Here is a 22475-nt window from a genome sequence, read left to right as displayed (position 1 = left end):
CAGCTGGAAACCAGAAAGCAGAGTTAACGGCCCCTGTAGGGAACGACCGGGGAGGCTGTGCTGTCTGGGGAGTGGACGGTGAACAGTCCCCACTCCTACTGTTTTCCACCCTTGGCTGCTGCCCATGGTCTTCATCCTTGGGCATAATCACATTTGTCCCTAAAGCCAACTTCGTGCTCTGCAGGACATTCCACATCCTAAAGGAAGGGAAGGGCCATGTTCCAGGGCACAGCCCCATCAGTGGACCTGCTGCACTGGAGCTAAGAAGGCCAGTGACAGATGATGCCTGAAGGCTACCCACACACAAGTGTCTCATGTCCCCAGCAATCTGCCCTGTGACTCTCCCACCCGAGAAGTGGTCCCAGCGCTGTGCACCCCTGCTCAGAGCGGAGCAGCAGGGACAGGATGTTGTAGCATGAAAGCGGGACCCTGGGCAGAAGAGCAGAGTGGGGATGACACAGGGGCTGCAGGGGCTCAGGGGACCTTCAGTGAGCCACATCACAAGACCCACACTGCCCTGAGCTGCACCTCAGATGGGACTAAAGCCACACCCATCCCACCCCCCCACCCCAACCCCAGGAAGCTGGCAGTGAGGTCCTAGGTCTGAGGAGCCCTGGCGTTGCTACGGAAGCTCCCTGGTGCCTCAGTGACGAGGCCTGGACCCAGGCTGGTGCATCCCTGGAGCTCAGCCTTAATCCCCAATTCTGATATGGTGCTGGCTTTGAGGCACAGTTTTCAGTTATATTTGTAACAGCTGCTAAAAAATACAGGCTAAGAGTTCCTATTGTGGCTCAGCAGGTTAAGAACTCTGCTAGTATCCATGAGGATGTGGGTTCGATCCCTGCCTCACTCAGTGGGTTAAGGATCTGGCTTTGCTGTGAGCTGTGGTGTAGGTCGCAGATGCAGCTCGGATTCTATGTGGCTATAGCTGTGGCTAGCAGCTGCAGCTCTGATTCAACTCCAGAGAACTTCTATTTGCTGCGCATGTGGCCCTAGGTAGGGGGGAAGATACAAGGTAGGCTTTTCAGAAAATGCTGGAAATTAAAATATCCATTAGGCTCAAAATGGGAAAGAGAAATCATAGCATTGGTTCTACTATAAGAAATGAAGGCATAGCTTTCCTCCCCTATCATTTTCCTTCCTTTTTAATTTTGAGTTTCTGTGTCGTATTTTCCTCTTTCACATGTTCCTTTTATATATTCCCCTCCCTGGGGAGGAGCCTATCTGAGGAGCTCAGGGTCACCTGGCAGCCCTGAGGCTCAGGCCCTGATGTCGAATGCAATCTGGACAGACTTGTACACCCAGAAACAGTACCTGACAGCTGCTCTCACAGCGCCCTCACCTCTGGAGGCTGTGGAGCCCCAGTGTCAGAATGATGACGGGCTTGGGTCAGGCTTAAGGCTGCCCATCCCCCACCCCCCGTGGGAAGCAGAGGTCTTAGGTGACTTGAAGGGAAGGAAAATGAACGTTCCACTGAAGATCCACCCTCCTAGTTCCTTTCTCTACGTCTCCATTCTTTGATGAAAGTTAGAACAAAAATAAACGCCAATGATACATCTATTAGGAATTAACGAGAAACTGTAATTTTTTTACCATTCCACACTAGGATGCTAAATTAGGTGGCAGATGAGGGTGATCATGAACAGAACCTATTACATAACACACACCTGGAGGGGGACAAACAGCCTTCGGAAATTGGTTTGGGTGCGAGGGACTTTATGATGAGAGCATCCATCTGTCTGAGGACCCAGGACGACTTCCCTCGACGGCAAGCTGACATGAGCCAGTCACCGCACGGGGCTGGCAAGGACCTCAGTGAAAGGAGTGCCACTGAACGCAGGGCCACAGCAAAAGTCAGGTCAGAGAAAGGAGTGGCCGCAGCCCCTTCCTCCCTGGGCATCCAGGAAGCCTGTCCTCTGAAGAATGATTATAGGAACTGGGTGTTTATCTTCGCATAGAAAAGGGAACTCCAGACAGCCCCCAAAGGTCATGCTGCCTGCTACAAGCCAGGAGTCCCACTGAGCCCAAGACTTCTCTATCCAGTGCCAAGGTCCTTCCATGGCCATTTCCAGGAGGTGTGGTGGTTGAAGAATCCACCAATCCTGATGGAAATACCTGCTTCCTAACTTAACAGCGATGTGACACAAGTCAACTATCTAACCACCATGTATTCCTCAACTGCCTAAAAGTGTGACAGCCGACTTGGAAGATTGGGGCAAGGATTAAACAGAATAATTATGTAAAATTCCAATCACCACGCCTGGCAGGAGCTCTTTTAAGTAGTAGTGACTGGGTGTGATGATGGTGATGACAAAACCATCACATCAATGTCAGACCAAACTAGAACCTCTCAGAAGGTGGTCAAGGCTTAATAAAAAGAAGAACGGTCTGAACTTTCAGAGATATGCACATTATCTTGCCTACAATCTTAAATCTGTGGATTTTACTTTTTATTTAGTTGGAGGTCATTTTCCTCTTAATGGAAGAGAGAGATGTGGTGAAGCTTATTTTACGAAGGGAACTGAGCAACATGGCTAAGGGTGTATCCAAGCCAAAGGGAGGGGTGTCCATTTGATGCACATAACGCACACAGCAGAGGGGTTCATTTCTTGCTATGCTGGGTCCTAAAACACCTTCCCTTAACACCTCTACATGGGGGAGACTCTCCCCATTTTTTAAGACAAATATCAATTCCTTGGCATTATGCTAGGTGCTGGCTACCTCGAAGTAGAAATAGCGTAGTTTTCCCTCACCTTTCGGGAACACAACCTGCATCTCATGATGATGTAGATATTTATGTCGAATGCACTACAGGTTGTTCCATATTGTAGGAGCTTAAGCATAAACACTCCTTGTTGAGATAACCAAACTGCCCAGATTACACTGATGATGCAGAAAAAAGGACAGAGCAGGGTCTCTAGCCTACCTGGGTGTTGGGAAGCATTTCAAGTCTCATTGGAAACCTTATTTTTACATTTCTTCACACCATATTTAAGTGAATATTCTCTTTACTTATTCTATCCATTCTTCAGTAAATATAATAAATTCATACTGAGCTCACTGAATTTAACATCTTCCAAAAGACTTTGGGGAACATTTTGCAGTAATAGAACATCAGAAGAATTCAATTTTAGTCTTTGTCCTGTTATTACAAAATGAGCCACATGTTAATCATATCGTAGCTTGATATCATCTAAGATTCATTTACTCAGGTGACACAATCGCTCTCCAGTCATGAAGACCAACAGAACACACACAACAAGGATGCCACAGTGGCAGGTGAAAGTAACTTTATTTCTATCCTCCTTTTTTATGCATGAAATAGACAAACAGAACCGGCTCTGGAATCAGGTCAGTCTGAACCTTGTTCTAGGTACTGTCAACTGTGACGGGCTCGGTAACCTCCAGAGTTACCCTGAATTTCCTAGTTTGTTACGCTTTCAACTGTTCAATGAGAATATCACCAATTCTAATTTCACAGGACTCTTGTGAGCATCAACCATCTCCCATTCTGCCAAGAATGGAGGAAGTGTTGCCATTTCTACTGTTCTGGCCACCTGTGAGTCACCCACTATGCTTGCATGCACATCTAATTCACTCTATGAAAAGCTCCTTAGGATCAACAACCAATTCTCAGCCCTTCTATAACTTCTACATCCCTGAGCATAATGTCCTACCCCAAACAGGTGGTTAGAAATAGTTGATCACTGAACTGATATACCAAACACATGATATAACAAACTATTTTAGATATGGTTTTGCTTTCTTACCAACCTCAGAAATTGACAGATGCTGCTATTGTAGGTGCTTAATGATGAAAATTTTATTGTTGAAATAAACTACCCAAATTACAATAATGATGCAGAAAGGGGAGAATACATTTGACCTAATGGGATATACAGGTATATAAATAAGAAATATACCTATACACAGGTACCTAGGAAATTTGCACATCATTTCATCTATGACTTCCTGAATATTTACTCTAATCAGGTGGTATCTCAAGTAACTGAAAATTCTACCTCATGTAATAATCATAGCAAACCTAGCAGGTATGGACGTCAGTATAATTTCTTTTTATGGATGAGAAAACTGCACCAGAGAGATTAAAGAAATAATACCCCACGATCACGATCACAGAGTCTGTAGATTTCAGAGCCAGAACTCAAATTCAGCAGAGGTGCCTCAGACTCTGCTTTCCTCACCATTACATTACGAGGTAGCACTTCACTAAGTGTCACTACCACCCTCTTGAAACACAGAGTGTAATTCCTCTGACATCTGTGATAAATATATTAAGGTTACAGTAAAACCACCGATGGAAAATTTAACTTTTTTAGTGCAAATGAAAACAGGACATGCTTCATCCACATCTAATGCAAGCGTACCTCTGTTGCTTTCCCCAGGTGCTTAAACAAATTGTACATTTCATCACTGATAGCAGTTGGTGACCTTTCCAGCTCCTGCACAACTGCTCCCTGGCAGCATGCCAAGTCTGCTCCTGCCATCATCAGCTCTATCTCAAGTCAATGGACATCAAGTAAACACCCTTACTGACCTGACGATACTTCAACTTCTTGTGTTTTGTTTCTTCTCTCGTACTAGGGCACCAAATGGCCCATCATGACAGAAATCTGGAACACACTGCTTCAGAACATCACATATTCGGAATCCCAATAAAAGTCTTATGTCCTTAGCTATCACCACTGTGCTTAATAATATCAGTGAGTTAAATATTGACTTTTTTTTCCTGCTTGATCTTTACAGAACAGGAAGGAGATGGTATTAGAGAAACAAAAAACTGTTGGCAAATACTACCAACATACAGACATCTGGGGCATGTTTGATGGGGTCGTTCAGGAAGAGGCAAGTTATCCCAGAAGGAATGTTTTAAAGGCAAAAGGGAAAGATAACTATTTTCTTCATTTCCCCTAAGGGTGACACATAACTAGAACCATTCTAGATGTGAAATAGAAAAAAGTACACAATGGATGCCTTAAGGCATTCAAAACCCTCAACTGCAGTCAAGTCCTCTGGAACACTTGTTTCACATAAGCTTCTGGGACTAACGCCCCATGACTCAGATTAAGCTGGTCTGGGGCAGGGCCTGAGAATCTGCATTTCTTACAAATTTCCAGGTGATTGCTGCTGGTCTGGGGTCTCACTTTGAGAATCATTGTTTTAAGGTTTTAGACCTTAACCTTGGCTTGGAACTTGGTGGAAAAAGGCCGCCAAGCTTTAATGACTTTCTCTTTCCAATTATGAAGGAAGTTTAGTCTGTCTTGCAAATGAGACCTATGAAATATTTATATTTTCTGAATGAATCATTTGCATTGTTAAGGTCAATTCAGGCATTATAGCTCTTCATGATTTCTTACAATTCATTTTATAGTAATTGTTGACTACATCTGATGATATATCACACCTTTATAGCTCCTGCAATTGTACTAAACAGGCCATGAATGTTTGGCTTATTTTTAGTCATTTAAATATATTCCTATACACTACGCATGTATGTCAAAACTCAAGCCTTCCAACTGTCCTCAATAACTGATTAGCTCATTTAACAAATGTATGTTGGAGCTCCCATCATGGCACAGTGGAAACCAATGTGACTAGGATCCATGAGGACCTAGGTTCGATCCCTGGCCTCGATTAGTGGGTTAAGGATCTGGCATTACCAGGAGCTGTGGTGTAGTCCGCAGACGCGACTCAGATCTGGCATTGCTGTGCCTTTGGCGTAGGCCATCAACTATGGCTCCAATTCAACCCCTAGCCCGGGAACCTCCATGTGCTGAAGGTGTGGCCCTAAAAAGATTAAAAAAAAAAAAAAAAAGAAAAAAGAAGAAGAAGTACATTGACCTAGACTGGTATTACATGAATGAATAGCCCAAAATACTTAACTCCACTTGACCAGGACATCTGGGAATTTTTAAAGTCACAAACCAGAAAAAAACTTAATTTAAAAATTTTAAATTAAAAAAAGTAAAGTCAGAAGTTTTATTGTTGTCAGATTTACCGAGGTATAATTCGTGTGTATTCTGGCTCACTTAAGTGTCAAATCACTGAGCTTTGTTGAGTGAACACAGTCATGTAAACATCACCACAATGGCTCTTGCATCCCCTGAAGGAGTTAGAGACGGGAGCAATGAGATCTCAAGGTCTACTGACCAACAGAGTGGCCAGGAGCACTGAGCAGAGAGAACTCGGGCTCCTGGCAGCTTGGGGAGCAACTAGTTATATAGGAAAAGGGGGTAGTTTCTATTTTTAGCATAGGTTCTGTGATGGAGTAAGAAACAGGGAAGATATAAGTTCTGTTGTTATAATTTAACAGTTTTTTTCAGCTATTTTTGTCTTGCAGCTTTGTGTGTCATTTTGTACAGTTACCGCCTAACACTGAACAGTCTCCTCATGTCCCTCTGGGGTCAATCCCCTGTCACTGGTGAACCACTGGCTTGTGTTCTGACCTGGTAGTTTTCTCTTTTCCAGACCGTTATTTAAATGAAATCACAGAACACTGGAGCTTCTTTCCCTGAGCACAGAACTTTCAGGTTCATCCAAATTGTTCCACCTGTCAGTAGCCTCTTTGTAAAAATTGGTCAATAAGAGTCCACTGGGTGTCTGGACCACAGCTTACATAGCCATTCAGCATGGGAAGGTCATTTGGGTGGTTTTCAATTTGTGATAATGATGACTAAAACTGCCATGGACATTCATGACATGTTATTGTGTGGACATTCATCTTCATTTCTCTACGATACATACTTAAGAGTAGGATTTCTTTCTTTTTTTTTTTTTTTTTTTTTTTTGTCTTTTTGTTGTTGTTGTTGTTGTTGTTGCTGCTGCTATCTCTTGGGCCGCTTCCGCGGCATATGGAGGTTCCCAGGCTAGGGGTCCAATCGGAGCTGTAGCCACCAGCCTACGCCAGAGCCACAGCAACGCGGGATCCGAGCCGCGTCTGCAACCTACACCACAGCTCACGGCAACGCCGGATCGTCAACCCACTGAGCAAGGGCAGGGACCGAACCCGTGACCTCATGGTTCCTAGTCGGATTCGTTAACCACTGCGCCACGACAGGAACTCCCAAGAGTAGGATTTCTGAGTCACAAGATAAGTGCAGGTTCAACTTAAAAAGAAACCACCTGTGTGTGTTCCATATGGAGCCCTATTCCATATTCCAATGTTTGTGCATTTTATACTCACAGCTGCTCTGGACCCTCATCAGTACTTGGCACTGTCATTTTTCTCCGCAACTCTAATAATATGCAGTGGTATTTCATTTTAGTGTTAACTTGTTTTTCCATTATGACTAATATTGCTGATCAACTTTCATGTGTTTATTCGCCATCCATACATATCTCCTCTCTGATAAGGAAATACGCTTTCTCGCATAATATTTTAAATTTCCGAGGCGGTATAAATAGATACAGATATTATAAAAGGCATTTTGCTAACCAATATATTACGTTACAAGTATCATCAAGTGTTTTAAAATCCAAAAGCAATGACCCAATAATTAACACTACATCGTTCTGACAAGTAATTCAGATCTAAATAACGAAAAGGGTTAAAGTAAAAATGAGAACACACATCAGAGGTCAGAAAATATTACCTTTCAAACTTCAACAACACATTAAAATGAGACAGTTAGAATCACATAAAAATACTTTCTGTCACTATATATTCAGCCAAACACAAGAATTAAACAGGGCAGTTAAAGCATCACCCATTTCAAGCATTTCACACTTAAACTGTTACAAACCGTCCCCTCAGGCTTGGTCCTGGAAGCCTCTCTGACCTTCCTTCACCTCGAACACCAAATTAAAAACTGTTTTCCACTTATAGTAGATGGCTTTGAAATGTTAAATACCAATGTAATATCACAAAAACCAGTACATTCTGGCAATGAGCTGATTACAAGCACTAATCAAATACTAAAATATTATTTCATAATCAAATACTACGTGTCTGTAGGGTCAGAGATTTTGAAGACTGGCATGGAATCATCCCGCTGTGAATTATAAATCACGTTGCCACGTTACTTTGACTCTCAGAGCTTGATTTCTTCACCTGCAAAATGTGATACCAAATTCTACTTCCCAGGTTCTTTAAAACATAAAAATCACTCTCTAAACTAAATAATGATACTTAAATATTAATACTATATCTATTCATATAATATTAAAAACATGAAATCCACATCACTGACCAGTATGTAATTTTGTTTAGCAGAGTAGTGGACACACATTTTTGTGAGTTACAGCAGTGCTGCCATCAGAAACAAATGTACAGTCTCATGAAATGTATAGTCTCAGAGAGAATAAGATAAAAGCTCTAATTTTTCATCATACTGTAGACAAATAATAATGAAATCCTAAAGAACACAGAAAGTGAAACTTTCCATCTATCCATTTCCAAATTCCTTATGTTCTATGAGCAACAATTTCTAACCTCCTATTTCACTGAATAACACTCAACATGAAATCGTGTAAGGCTTTCTGCCATTCATAAGGTAAGAATGGGAAAACAGTAAAAGAAGGAAGCATAAGAAGAATTTAAAATTAGAAAGAGCAAGAGAGAGGAGAAATAAAAAAGGAAGCAAGTTTTCTACAAACCTCAGTGAGAATGTTAAGAAATCTTACCTCAGTCTGTTACATAAAATATTACATTTATTGAATACCAATTACATGTGTTGGACTTTGATAGGTAACAGGAATTCACATTCCCAAGCCCAGACATACCCATGAGAAGACTAGATGGTTTGAGTGGTTTTGCTTCCATAAACTATCCAGGTGATGGATAAACTATAACAAACATGGCTGTAAATACATTACTGAACTTGCAAGAAATCTCCAAAGGCAAATAAACTTATGCATGCAGGATATTAAACTAATATGCCTAAGAAAACATGCGGTTTGGGCTACTTTGGAAAAAATGACACTCATGGGAAAGCCAGAGTCTCAGGCCTTTTAATCACGAAGGGAAATGAACAGCAGTCAAAACGCCATGTCTGCATTAATTCAAGCAGCTGGATCAGAGATGACTAAAAAAAAAAAAAAAAAAAAAAAAAAAGGCAAGATACTTAAAATGAGTATTCCCATATAATGAAAGATTGAGCTATAAGAGATTTTTTTAAAGAGCCAACAGAATTTCTGAAAGTAAGTTAAATAAATATAAACATTAAAATCTTATGGAAAATGTTAAGTGACTGGATAGACACACTTAAAGAGAAAATAAGTAAAGTGGAAGTCACTGAGTCACTGAGAAGATGCAAAGACTTTGAGAAAAATGTCATTTTTTCCCAAACTGATAGTTCAAAAATTCTAATTAAAGCTCATGTTTACTGATGAAATCTGATAGTTTGACACCAAAAATGGAAATAGAATAGCCAAAAATATCCAATAACAATGTGAGGATGATTTGTCTTGAAGAGTATTAGTATTTTTTATATAGACTTATAATCACATAGTAATTAAGCAGTCTGATGTTGGTGTCAGTAGACAATTGGAAAAGATCAGAGCCGAGGACATAGGAAGATGTAGAAGGAAGCTATGCAATAAGATGGTGTTCACTGAAGACTCTTTCCAACACATTCAAAATGGTTCGAGACAACAGCTCATCCACAAAGAAATAACAGAAGCTGGATCATAATCTCATACTTTACACATGCAAAAATATTCTCTAAACTTTAAAATTGAAAGTAGAATAATATAAAATGTATTCCTGCATTTAGAAGAATATCACTATGACTTTGAAACTTGGCAGGGCTTCTTTAATAAGAAACAAGAATTTTTTCCCAAGAGGAAATATTAATTAAACTAAACACACTAAAATTCACGACCATGTCATCAAAGTCACCCATTAATTCACGTTTAAAAAAAGCAGCCATCAAGCCAGAGAGGTTCTTCACAACATATAAAATCAACTCAAAAAACTTTATCTAGAATTTTTTAAAGTGGCAACTTAACAACAACAAAAACAGATGACCTGATTGAACAAAGCAAACTTTACATAAATAGGCATTTGGGGGAGCAAAAAGCGCCAATGGCCAAAATATGTTAAACAAAAAAAGTCTCAAAGTTATTTGAGGAAAATACAAATTCCAACCACATGGGATACCATTCGAAGCTCAGTAAATTAGACTTTGCTTGCTTTTTTCACTTTGACAATAACGAGTATTGGTGTGGACGTGGAACTCATTACTCAGCATCATGCACTCTGTCATGTTTCTATGTGTGATGATCTGTTCATTCCCTAACCTAGCACCTCCACTTCCAGAGAACCAGCCTGCGAGGATAAAAGGTTCCCAGCATCAGTGTGTGCAGAAGCAGGAAAAAAGAACCAAGTGTGATCCACCAACAAGGAGGGGTGTGTGTGTGTGTGTGTGTGTGTGTGTGTGTTTTCACTTATTACCATCGATGTATAGCATTTTCATGAATGAACAGTCAGCATCCTACAGTACAAAATGCTACAGATGTTAGCCATATATTTATTCACTGGAATCAAACATCTGTCATGGATGAGTCTCAGAAACAGTGCTGAGTGACAGAGCACATCATGGAACAACACATACAACATAATAACATACATAAAAATAAAGAAGAAAATAAGACAACCGACAGAATGGGAGAAAATAGTTGCAAATGATATAATCAAAAAGGGTTTAACCTCCAAAATATACAAACAACTTATACAACTCAAAAGCAAAAAATTTTAAAAAAACCCAATTGAAAAATGGGCAGAAGGCCTAAATAGCCATTTCTCCTAAGAAGATATACAAATGGACAGTAGGCATATGAAAAGATGTTCAACATCACTAATTATTAGAGAAAGGCAAATCAGAACTACAATGTGGTACCACTCCACACCAGTCAGAAATGCTGGTGTGGAGGATGGAGAGACAAAGCGGGTTGATGGCAGAGATGGAGAGGAGGATGGATAGTACCACACACCTATTCGAATGACCAAAATCCTGACTACACCTGACTACACCAAATCCTGGCAAGGGTATGGAGCAAGAGGAACTCCCATTCATGGTTGTGGGAACGCAGAATGGGAAAGCCAATTTGGAAGACAGTTACAAAACTAAGCAGACTCTTACCCATGATCCAACAACCAGGCTTTTGGTATTAATATACACGAGCTGAAAACTTATGTCCACACAAAGATCTACACACAAATGTATTTTCTAGCAACTTTTTTCATAACTCCCAAAACTTAGAAGTGAAGATGTTCTTCAGTAGGTGAATGGATAAATAAACTGTGGTACATCAAGAACACTGACAAGAAATAAGAAATTACATGGAGGAATCTTACAGGCATAATGACATACATAAAAAGAAAAAAGAAAATAAGACACTCAGTGAAAGAAGCCAACCTGAAAAGGCTACACTGTGAGATTCCAACTCTGAGAACATTCTGAAAGAGGCAGGACTATGAAGACAGTGAAAAGATCAGTGGTTGCAGGGGCTGGTGGGGAAGGAGGATTTTTTTTTTTTTTTTTTTTAGGGCCGTGAGATTATTCTGCACGAGATGACAGTGGTGGACACAGGTTATTATACATTTGTCAACACTCACAGGATGTACAACACCAAGAGTGAACTCAAGATAAACTATGGACTCTGGGTGGTTACAAGGTTAGTGCAGGCTCATCAATTATAACAAATGGATCGTGTGCTGGGGATGCTGATCACAGGGAAGGCTGTGCGTGTGCAAAGCCATGGGATTTGAGGGAAATCTCTGCACAGTCCATTCACTTTCACTGTGAGCCTAAAACAAAATCTTATTTTAGAAAGGACAGCTTGCTGGGATTTTGAATGGATCGCACCAAATCTTAGAAAAAACTGGGAAGTAATGGCATCTGAACAATATTCAGTATTCCTATCTGTACCTGGAATACCTCCAAACTTACTTAGATAATTATATTTCTTTCATTTGGGTTTTATAGCTTTCTACATATTTTTTAAGATTTACACCTAAGTATTTCATTTGTTTGGTGATATTGTAAATGGCTTTATTTCCTTAAAATCAAATTCTAGCTGTTCCTTGACGTATCTATGGGAAAACCGTTGACTTTGGTGCTATTTTCTTGTCTCTTTGCTTATTACTGCTGTACACTTTTTTGTGGAACCACTGAGATTCTCTAGTTATACAATAGTGTCATCGCTGAACAGAGATGACAGGGTTCTCCTGAGAAACAGAATCAACAGGATGTGTATATGTGAGGAGACATATTATAAGGAACCGGCTCATGTGATGACAGAGGCTGGAAAACCCGGAACCCGGTGAACTGAACTGATGGTCCGAATTCCAAATTCAAGAGAAGACAGGCATCACAGCTCAAAGACAGCCAGACAGAGAATGCATTCTTCCTTATTCAGACATTTATTCTACTCAGGCCTTCCACAGACTGGAAGGGGCCAGCCACACTCCAGAGGGCAATCTACTTTCCTCTGTCTACTCATTCAAAGTTACTCTCACCCAGAAGCACCTCTCGTCCACATCAGAGCAAGGTTCAACTGAACATCTAGGCACCCTGCCTCATCAAGGTGACATGGGAAATTAACCATCACAGGAAGTTTAATTTCAGTGGGCAAGTGATGGAAGAGGGAAGAGCCTAGGAGGAAAAGAATCCACTTTTATACCACTCAGTATAATGTGAGCTGTAGGTTTTGTGTAGACATCCTTTAGAAAGTTCCCCTGCAGTCTTATTTTTGCCCAGAGCATTTATCTTGAGTGCATGTGTTGCATTTCGACACCTGTCTTTTTAGCAACATGTGATAGGATAGCAGTTTTTCTTCTTTTGCCTCCTGATGTTGTCTACATTGACCAATGTCCAAATCATGAACAAGCCTTGTATATCTAGAATACACCACACTCTGTTGTGGTGTGTACTTATTTTGTATAGTGTTGATTTTGATTTGCTAGTACTCTGTTGAACATTTTTGCATATGTGCTCATTACAGATATTGATCTGCAGTTTTGTCTTCCTGTAATATCTTTATTTGGTTTGGTGCTTGGGTAATTTTGGCCTCATGGTTAAGAAGGGTTCCCCTGATTCTATTTTCTGGATGAGTTGGTGGAGAATTAGTTTCATTTCTTCCTTAAATGTTTAGTTGAATTCATTAGTGAAAGCATCACTGGTTCTTTATTTTTTGGAAGGTTGTTATTGATTTTACTTATATAATATTCAGATTAATGAATTCTCCTTCTGAGAGTTGGGGAGTTTATGTTTTTCAAGGAATTGGTCCATTTCAGCTAAGTTATGAAGCTGTGGGCTTAGAGTCATCACAGTACTATTTATTTTCATTTTAATATACACAGGTCAGTGAGAAGGATCCCTCTCATATTTCTGATTTTAGTAATTTCTCTCTCTCTCTCTCTCTCTATATATATATATCCTCCTTACCCAAAACAACTTATTGATCTTTTGTAAAAATTTCATTGATTTTATCCACCATTTTTTTTTTGTTTTCAATTTCATTAATTTTTACTCTAATTTTTAGTGATTATTATCCTTTCCCTGTTTTTGGATTATGCTTCTCTTCTTTCTCTGGTTTCTTAAAGTGCAAACTTAGACTACGGAATTGAAATCTCTCTTCTTTGATGATGCAGGTGTTCGATGTTATAAACTTCCCTCTAAGGACTTCTTTTGCTGCATCTCACACATTTTGATTAATTGTAATTTCATTTTCATTCAGTTCAAGGCATTTCTAAATATCTCTAGCAACTTCCTCTTTGACCCACATGTGACTTAGAAATGTGTTGTTTAATTTCTCAATATTTGGGAATTTCCAGTTATCATTTTGTTACTGAATTTAGTTTAATTCCACTGTGGTGTGAGGACATACTTTACACAATTTCTACTTCTAGGCCCCATGTTACTTGTGTTTTGGGGCCTAGGATATGGTCTATCTTAGTGAATGTTTCCTCTGAGCTTAGGAAGGGTGTGGTCTCAGCTGTTGTTTGATGCTGATTTCTAAAAGTGTCAATTACAAGTTGATTGACCATTCTGTGCAATCATTTATATCATTGCTGATGTTCTGCCTGTTTTATCAACCATTGAAAGAGGGTGTTGAAGTCACAAACTATAATAATGGATTCATCTATTTCTCCCTTCATATCCCATCAGTTTTTGCTTTATGTATTTTGATACCTTTATTAGGTGCATATACAGTTAGTATTGCTACATCTGTATTGCACTATGCAATGCTCCTCTTTATCTCTGATATTTTTCTTTGTTCTGAATTTGACTTTTCCAGAATTAATAAAACTACTCAGCTGTCATCTGATTGAGGTTAGCATGGCACGTTTTTCCCTTCCCTTTCCTTGTGATCTGAGTGTTATATTTAAAGTGAGTTTCTCACACACAACACATGGTTGGTTGGGTCTTAGGTCAGTATGTACCATTTTTGTTTTCTCTTTGTTGCATTTGTTATTTCTAATCCCTCTTTTTTTCTGCGCTCTCTGGTTATATCTGAGCATTTAAAAGATTCCACTTTCTCAGTCCCTCCCTCCATCAGTAATGCTTCTCTGCCAGCTCCCTGCTGTGGTCACTCCTAACTTCCCTAACATTCCTCAGTCTGTCTTATATCTGTTTCTAGTTCACCTGGAACCTGTCATCGATGAACCAGACCCCTGCTGGTGTGGTGTAAGCTGTGGGGCCGGACAGCATGCATTTCCTTTATGAATAAGTCTTAGTGCATCTGTGTCTCTGAGCTGAACCACTTCTCCAGTGGCCGAGTTTTCTACCCTTAGGACTGGCAGGAAAGCCAGAGGATCCATTATTGAGATTAAGCCCTCATCCCAGAGCTACAGGACAAGGCTTTGTCTTTGTTCTGCAGAATGCTCTGCCTATGAGTGAGATACAAGACAGAGGCATTTCACCTAAGACTGGGACTCACAGGGGTCTCAGTCCTCTGCTGGCCACACTCAGCCTCCAGCAGTGTACCTCAATTACTGTCTAAGTGCTCCTGCAAGTTCATGGCTCAGGGGCTTCTGCTTCACACCTGGAGTCTACACTGCATTTATTGAAATAAACTCCATTTTCCTGACTTGTACAATTTCAAAACAATCCCCCACTTCATAAAGTGTTCATAGATTCAGGGCTGATCCTGATGCCCAGATCCTATCCTCACACAGCTCTGCTTAAAATCCCTAAAGCCCCACACACTGACAGAACCAATGACCAAGCTCAACCACCTTCCAACACCTTTGCACTCTGTTTCATTTTTCTGACCCTCTGCCTCAGTTGAGCTTCCCTGTTTCCAGCATTTTAATTTATTCATGTTCTTGCATATCCTATTTTATCCTCTGTACTGTCTCCACACCAAACTCAAATTGAATTTAACCTTCAATGACCAAGTTCATGCCAGTTTTTCCATAAAGCCTTACCAGATTCCCCAGAAAATCTCTATTCTTTCTCTTAAATACCCTGGGCATTTTATCCATCACTTTCAGATGCATTGTTCCTTTTCTATAAAAATTGTATGGTTATTTATCACATGGATTATTTCTTTTACTTTAGAGTTTATGTACCTAGAAAGCAGGGATCAGTGTCTAATTCATCTTCATAATTTCCAAATCAACAAGTAAAGTTCTTCACATAGAATATACATATGTATAATTATTTTCTAAAAGAGTGAAAAGACAATAGCTGCTTTTGATACTTCTTAGGGGTTTCCCCCCATTCATTTGTCTTCTTTCTCCCATAGCTACTATATGTAATTATAATTGTGAATCTAGTTTAATGGATTGAAAACAAGATAAACTGCAGCATTTCAATACTTCATAAATAGTTTTATGATTTTAATTCATTTTCACTTATACATTTTAAAAATACTTGGAGACAAATATGGCAGACTTAATGTAGCCTATGTTGCCTGATTTCCTAGTACAATGATTGTAAAGGCACAAAAATAAAAACCGACAAGGACACATATAACGTAGACCAGAGCAGAAAAAGCCCACAGAATTTTTGTCTTTTGGAGATTAGACGCCTCTGTGATCTATGACTTAGCAGATCAGAAAGATACGGAACCTTAATCCTGCACAGGCAGGAGTTAGTGAAAGGCAAGCACATTGACCGAAAGCCTCAGGAACAGCCAACACACATAAAAACTGTATCTTATGATTATCTTATAAGTTTACAGGAGTTTAAAACTTCTCTTAATCAGGGTTTGTCATTTCAGTTCCCTCTGAAGCCAACAGAGTGTTGCACAAACTGGTCATCAGGACACTTATCTTTTTCCACTTTTTTCCTTCTAACTTAGAAAGGACATCAGGTTGGCATTTAATGGACTTCAATTCAAGTCACGTCTGCCCGTGCCAGTCACTCTTCCTTCTCTATGTTTAAATTTTCCTTTCTGAATAATTCACCTATTTCTTCATGGAGAAAATGATATTAGATACTATATTCAAAATCACTTCAAAAATAGTTGAATCTTATCAAAACTGAAGCACAATTTGACATATTAATTTCTTTCTTTCTGACACCCAAGTCCGCAGTCTGCTCTGAGCTCTCACAGTAAGTAGAATCTAATATCACCCCATCCTTTCTTCCTGTCTTATGTGTTCAGAGGCTTATTTATTCTCACGTTCCATATCAATTTATGCTTGTACTACTGAAATATAAGTCTACCCTTTTTAAGAGTCATGATACCACATCCCCACTATCAACTTACTTCTTAGAAACTATTTTATTTCTATTAATAAATAATGTGACCTAAGGTGTATTTTGCCAGGGTCTCTTATCTGGGTAATTTCAAATACATTTAAGGAGGACAGCTATTGTCAGATGTGCTCCCTTTATCTCTCTGACTGACTGACCTCCTGTAACCAGTTCTTCTGTTCAGAAGCTGCCAATCTTCTCTGCTGCTGAAAGGATTCTGTCACTGCTGTGAGCTCAGTGAAATGCCCCAGGGGCTCTGGGCTATGTCTCCCCCTCAGAAAACCATTTCTCAGACTTACTAAAGAGTCAATGTGAAGCCAACTGCCTCTCTCCCCAACCCAACAAAGCCCCACCAGCAGGCTGCAGAAGCCGTCAGGATATAAAGAGGTCATGAACTATCACTTCAAAGCAATGAATTCACTTCTAATAAAAAATTAAAATATTTTCAGAAGAGTTTTAATGTTTCTATTTCATTGTATGCTTATTATTTATTTGTCTTTTTGCTATTTCTTTGGGCCGCTCCCGCAGCATATGGAGGTTCCCAGGCTAGGGGTCGAATCGGAACCGTAGCCACCGGCCTACGCCAGAGCCACAGCAACGTGGGATCCGAGCCGCGTCTGCGACCTACACCACAGCTCACGGCAATGCCGGATCGTTAACCCACTGAGCAAGGGCAGGGACTGAACCCGCAACCTCATGGTTCCTAGTCGGATTCGTTAACCGCTGCAGCAAGGGCAGGGACCGAACCCGCAACCTCATGGTTCCTAGTCGGATTCGTTAACCGCTGCGCCACGACGGGAACTCCTGTATGCTTATTATTTAAAGGGTGGCTATTTTTTGAAAAGATGATCTCCGTTAAGCAACACATCCATCAATGAGATCATTTGATTCCCAAATTATTCCCCAATGAGCAACAAAGGCAATTTATTTCTAAAATGTATTTCTGAGAAACAGAGTACGTTTGACCAAATCTTTGTAGTTTCTTACATTTACATGGTGACCTTCTGAGATTTAATCTCTCCCTGTAATACCATCAGCCTCAAACCCCCATTCAATCATGTGAGGCCCCCCATGAACCCCTGAAACTGGTGCCTGGGGGTGTTCACAGCTCATGCTCAGGCTTTGCTAGCAGTGCAGCACCTGAAGCCCTGGTCCCAGCAGCCTCATCAACTGTCCCCATAGCAGGGTCTCAGGCATCCTCACAGAGCCCCATAATCACCTCTCAGGCCACACACCCACCCTCCCTCATTCCTACAATGTACTGGCTATGAATCCACATCCAGATTGACCCTTCCTGGTCCTCCTCTCTAATTACAACCTTTCTTTGGGGCCCTTTTTCTTTTCTCTTATTCCTTAAAGTGACCTTGAGTGACCACCTTTCACAGCGGCTCTCTCCCAGACCCTTGATGACTCCATTGCCCCCCGCCCAGGACCCTCCACCCCGCCTCACAGTTTCCCCACCCCCTCTTCTCAGTGGTTCCAGCTCCACAAGCCTCAGCTGCTCACAGGATCACCTACAGCTTCCGCTGCTTCTATGTCCCCCTGACCAGCACCCTGACCCCCAGAACTCCAGTATCCAGGGACCTAGGGCCCCTGCACCTCCACCTATCCTTCCCTCCGCATTCCCAAGGCTCCTTATCACCCCATGCCTCCCTCCCTAGTCTTCATTTCTTCATAAATTATTTTACTTTCTTTGGCAGGAGCCCACAGGTCACTCCCTTCACAGGATTTGCTGGCAGGAGTCAAAATCCTAGATTAAAGCAAATCTCCTCCTTGGGGTCTGAACCCACAAAGCTGCTGAGAATGGAGAAAAGCACATTTGGCCTGTGAGCCCTGCATCCGCCTCCCTGATCATTCACTGCCCTTCATCCCTGGAGCCCATCTCAGAGCACATCCCTCAGATGTTACCTTGACCCTATTCTGTATGGGATTTTGGTTTTCTCTGTCCCTCATTAAAAAAAAAAAAAAAAAAAAAAAAAAAAGAGATACTCCACCAACTCCTGCCATGATATTTGCACTTCTCTTTAGTCTAGAAAGGGTCTGGACACAGAAATGTCTTTTTGAATCTTACTTTGTTTTAGGAACAGAGAGGATCCTCATCTCCCACTTCCAGGACTCCAGGCTCTGAACTTAGAGGCAAGGAGCCCTGTGCAATGAAGGCTTGAATAAAAGCAGGACCAGTGAGCTCAAGAATAAAAAGACTGAGTACCCATCAAAGAAAGAATGTGCAAGCCTGCAGCGTGTCCTACTTAATCATTTACCCATAATACATATGTCCACTGAACCCCTATCATGGGAAAGGAAGTACTCAGTAAATATTTGCTGGATGAATAAATAAATGCATTGATGGACATAAAGGAGGAGGAAATTCTAAATATAGCATTAAGGTCCAGGCAACTCTTCATTGAACAGTTAAACAATAATTTAAAAAGCTCTGGAATTTCCACCGAGGATCAGCAGGTTAAGAACCCAACTAGTCTCCATGAGGATGAGGGTTCAACCCCTGGCCTCACCCAGGGGGTTAAGGATCTGGCATTGCCCCAAGCTACAGCTTAGGTCGCAGATGCGTTTCAGATCTGATCCCTGACCCAGGAACTCTATAAGCAGCAAGGTGGCCAAAAAAAAAAAAAATAAAAAAAATTTTAAATAGGAAAACTCAGTAAAAAGCAATGTTAAGAAAATGAGAAGATAAGCCAGACTGGAAGAAAATACTTGCAAAAGACACAGAGACATAAAGGACTGTCATCCAAGACATACTTAAATACATAACACTCAAACATAAAACAAGCAACCTGATTTAAAAATGTACCAAAGACCTTAACAGACACCTCACTCAAGAAGATAGATAAACACATCAATAGACGCTCCATATCAGCTGTCATCAGGGAAATGGAAAAAAAAATAACAGGGAGATACCACTGCATGGCTACTAGAATAGCTGAACTCCAGTGACATCATCAAAGGCTGGTGAAGATGTAGAGCAACAGGAACTCTCACTGCCGGTGGGAGTGCAGAACGGCACAGCTGCTTTGGAAGACAGTTCAGTGGTTTCTTAGAAAACTAAACAGTCTCATCACACATCCAGCAACTGGGCTCCTTGGTATTTACTCAAAAGAGTAAAAAAAATTACAAAAAACCTACACGTTTTTAGCAGCTTTTACTCATAATTTCCACAACGTGGAGGCTACCAAGATGTCCTCCAGTGGGTGGATGGATAAAATACCTGTGACACATTGAGATAATGGAATATTACTCAGCATGAAGACGAAACAAGCCATCAAGTCAGGACCAGACATGGAGGAACCTTGAATGCATGTTACTAAGGAAAAGAAGCCAGTTTGAAAAGGCTACAGATTTCATGATCCCAGTGAAATGACATCCTGGAAAAGGCAACACCGTGGAGACAGTGAAGAGACCAGTGGATGCAAGGGCTTTGGCAGGAGGAAGGATGAAACAGACAGAGCACTCAGGATTTTCAGGGGAGTGAGAATAGTTTCTCTAATATTATAGTGATGGATACACGTCATTATAATTTGTCCAAACCCACATGAAACACCACAATGAGCCCTAAGAACTACAGACTCTGGGTGACGATGACACGTCACCACGGGTTCATCCTTGGTAATCAGGATACCAGCAGGTGGGGATGCTGATAAGGCAGGAGGCTGTGCATGTCTGGGCTCAGCAGGTACACAGAAACCTCTGTATCTTCATCCCAATTCCATTGCGTACCTTAAATTTCTCAAAAAATCAAGTCCTTAAAGAGTGTAATTTCCAATTGTAGTTCCCTTCTGAAATATTTCATAATTTAAGTGCCAACTTTTCCCACTGAAAGTTAAGATGAATGACTGGTCTTTGTTGAAATGCACATTTTGCATCACAGCCATGAAACCGAACCTCAGCAAACACTCTGGGCAAGATTCCAAACAGCCCATCCACCCTGTTCATGATAACTTCCAAATAAGCTTTAAAACCCACAATTCTAGATAAGACCTGCCTGATTTCTTAAATACCAGTTTTTAAGATTTGAGAGTAGCTTCCAACTAGACACTAAAAATGAAAACCTCAACCTCAACTTATCACCTTTTAACATTAAGTCATCACATTTTGAGAATCTGCCATGTCATTACCACACGTGAGTTCCATGAAGGGTGCTGCCTAAGGGGAAAGAGTGTTGTAAATTTTTAAAAATTATCCTGTTGTCAGGGTTGATTCCTGGATTTATAACAATGGATTATAAAAAATACTGCCATTATTTTTAAAAGTAGCTTTTAAAACACTTTGGTGAAATATTCAAAAAGGATGTAAGGTACTTACATCTTAAATCAGAAATACACTTCATCACTCTTGAAAAACATTACCACCTAACATACCTGAATAAAACATGGTTTCTAGCAAACGCCCAAATCCTATAGGTCTGCCTCTGGCCTCTCCCTCAGGAGGCAGGGCAGTATGTGATGGCAGGCCCTGCACACAGAGCTCAGGGCTGCCAAAGGACCTTGCAGAACTGTGATCAGCCCTCCAGCTGATTTCATGCAGAAGTATAGAAACTTCAGAGGTATGTGAAAGCTGGGTGATAAACCGATGGCTCCTGACCGGCTTGGTGGGGTTTTATCAATGGCTCCCAGAACATTTATTCCCAAGTGAAAAAAACAACTTGTTTGGGTTTTCGGAACAAGATCCAGGATTCTGGCAGGAGAACGCCAGGCTGGAGAAGCTGCTGTGGATACCTCCTGGAGTGTCTCCACAGGAGGTGGGGGATGGAGCTGACTGGGAATGTCCAGCCTTCATCCCCTCCCCTCCCCCTGACGACCCTGCTCCACTGTGGACCTGGCCATTACCCCCTCTAAGTCAGCTGGAATCAGAGATAAGCAATGAGGGTATCTCTCGAGGCTGCTTCAGGAGAGAAGGAGAGAAAGAAATGCCACCCCAAAGCAGCCTGACACACCTGCTGCTCCCTGGATTCTGTGCTCTCTATAAAATAAGGGCCACACGCTGAAACTCTAAGTGAAAATTGGGAACTGCACTGAGTGGGCCTTCAAACCTACCTCCCACACGTGGAAGCACATCCAGGGACACAGGACGATGGGATGTCCACTCATCACATCAGGCTAGCTCCGCATCTGGTGGTGACCCACCTCGATTATAATGATTTTGTGTCTCAGCAGCAGGTAGAGAGTCAATGTGAAAAGGTTGGCGTGCAAAGGGGAAGAACTGCAAATCTCAAACGGATGGATAGCTGCAGCCATGAACATGCCCACGGCCACCTCGCCCACAAAGTCAGGCCAGCTGGACTATTTCCACCCCTGTCCAGACCCTGCACTTCACTGTGGACTTGGCTCTGGGGCAGCCACTCAACAGCTCTGCAGACCGCGTTCTCCAGGACAACTTTGCACTTGGTTTCTCAATCCTGTGTCCCACAGCTGCAGAATCACACCAGGTTCACCTGTGTTTGAAGGGTTCTTATGCCACGTTCATTACTATCTTGTAGGCTTTACTCTCAGTCAAGTACAAGTCTGCATAAGTTAAAAATCCCTAGTTCAGGGAAAAACCTTAACCACCCCATCACCCACCCTAGCAGATGAGGAATGAGAGCCTGTACCCGCCTGCATGTGAACAGACAGCAGAGCCAGAGCATGAACTGATGAAACCTGAACCGGGGGCTACTCAGAGATTCAGGGAACGCCAAGACAGGTGAGGAACATAGTTCAGCAAAAGAAAATCTGCCATCACCTCCCTCAGACACAAGGGCACGACAGGGCTGAGCAGCTGACACCAGAACCAATTAGAAGCCAGACCCCATAA

General features: G+C 41.4%; 1 protein-coding gene and 1 long non-coding RNA gene across 8 annotated transcripts in view; both read right to left on the bottom strand.

Moving 5' to 3' along the window:
• SPOCK3 (SPARC (osteonectin), cwcv and kazal like domains proteoglycan 3) overlaps positions 1-22475 on the bottom strand; it is a 370327-nt gene that overhangs the window by 258634 nt on the left and 89218 nt on the right. The gene's annotated exons all lie outside the window — the stretch shown is intronic.
• Positions 14133-18644, bottom strand: LOC146396514 (uncharacterized). Its single transcript, XR_014826519.1, has 2 exons — positions 17413-18644; positions 14133-17350 (listed from the first exon to the last, which is right to left on the bottom strand). It is a non-coding gene; the product is annotated as an uncharacterized LOC146396514 (long non-coding RNA).

Source organism: Sus scrofa, chromosome 14 (genome assembly GCF_054392235.1).
Source record: "Sus scrofa isolate SSC_HxYL_T2T_F1_AM1 chromosome 14, Sscrofa_HxYL_maternal_Yorkshire_Landrace_v2.0, whole genome shotgun sequence".
Lineage (NCBI taxonomy): Eukaryota > Metazoa > Chordata > Mammalia > Artiodactyla > Suidae > Sus > Sus scrofa.
The sequence above is the reverse complement of the archived record's forward strand: the minus strand, read 5'-3'. Positions and strand labels throughout refer to the sequence as shown.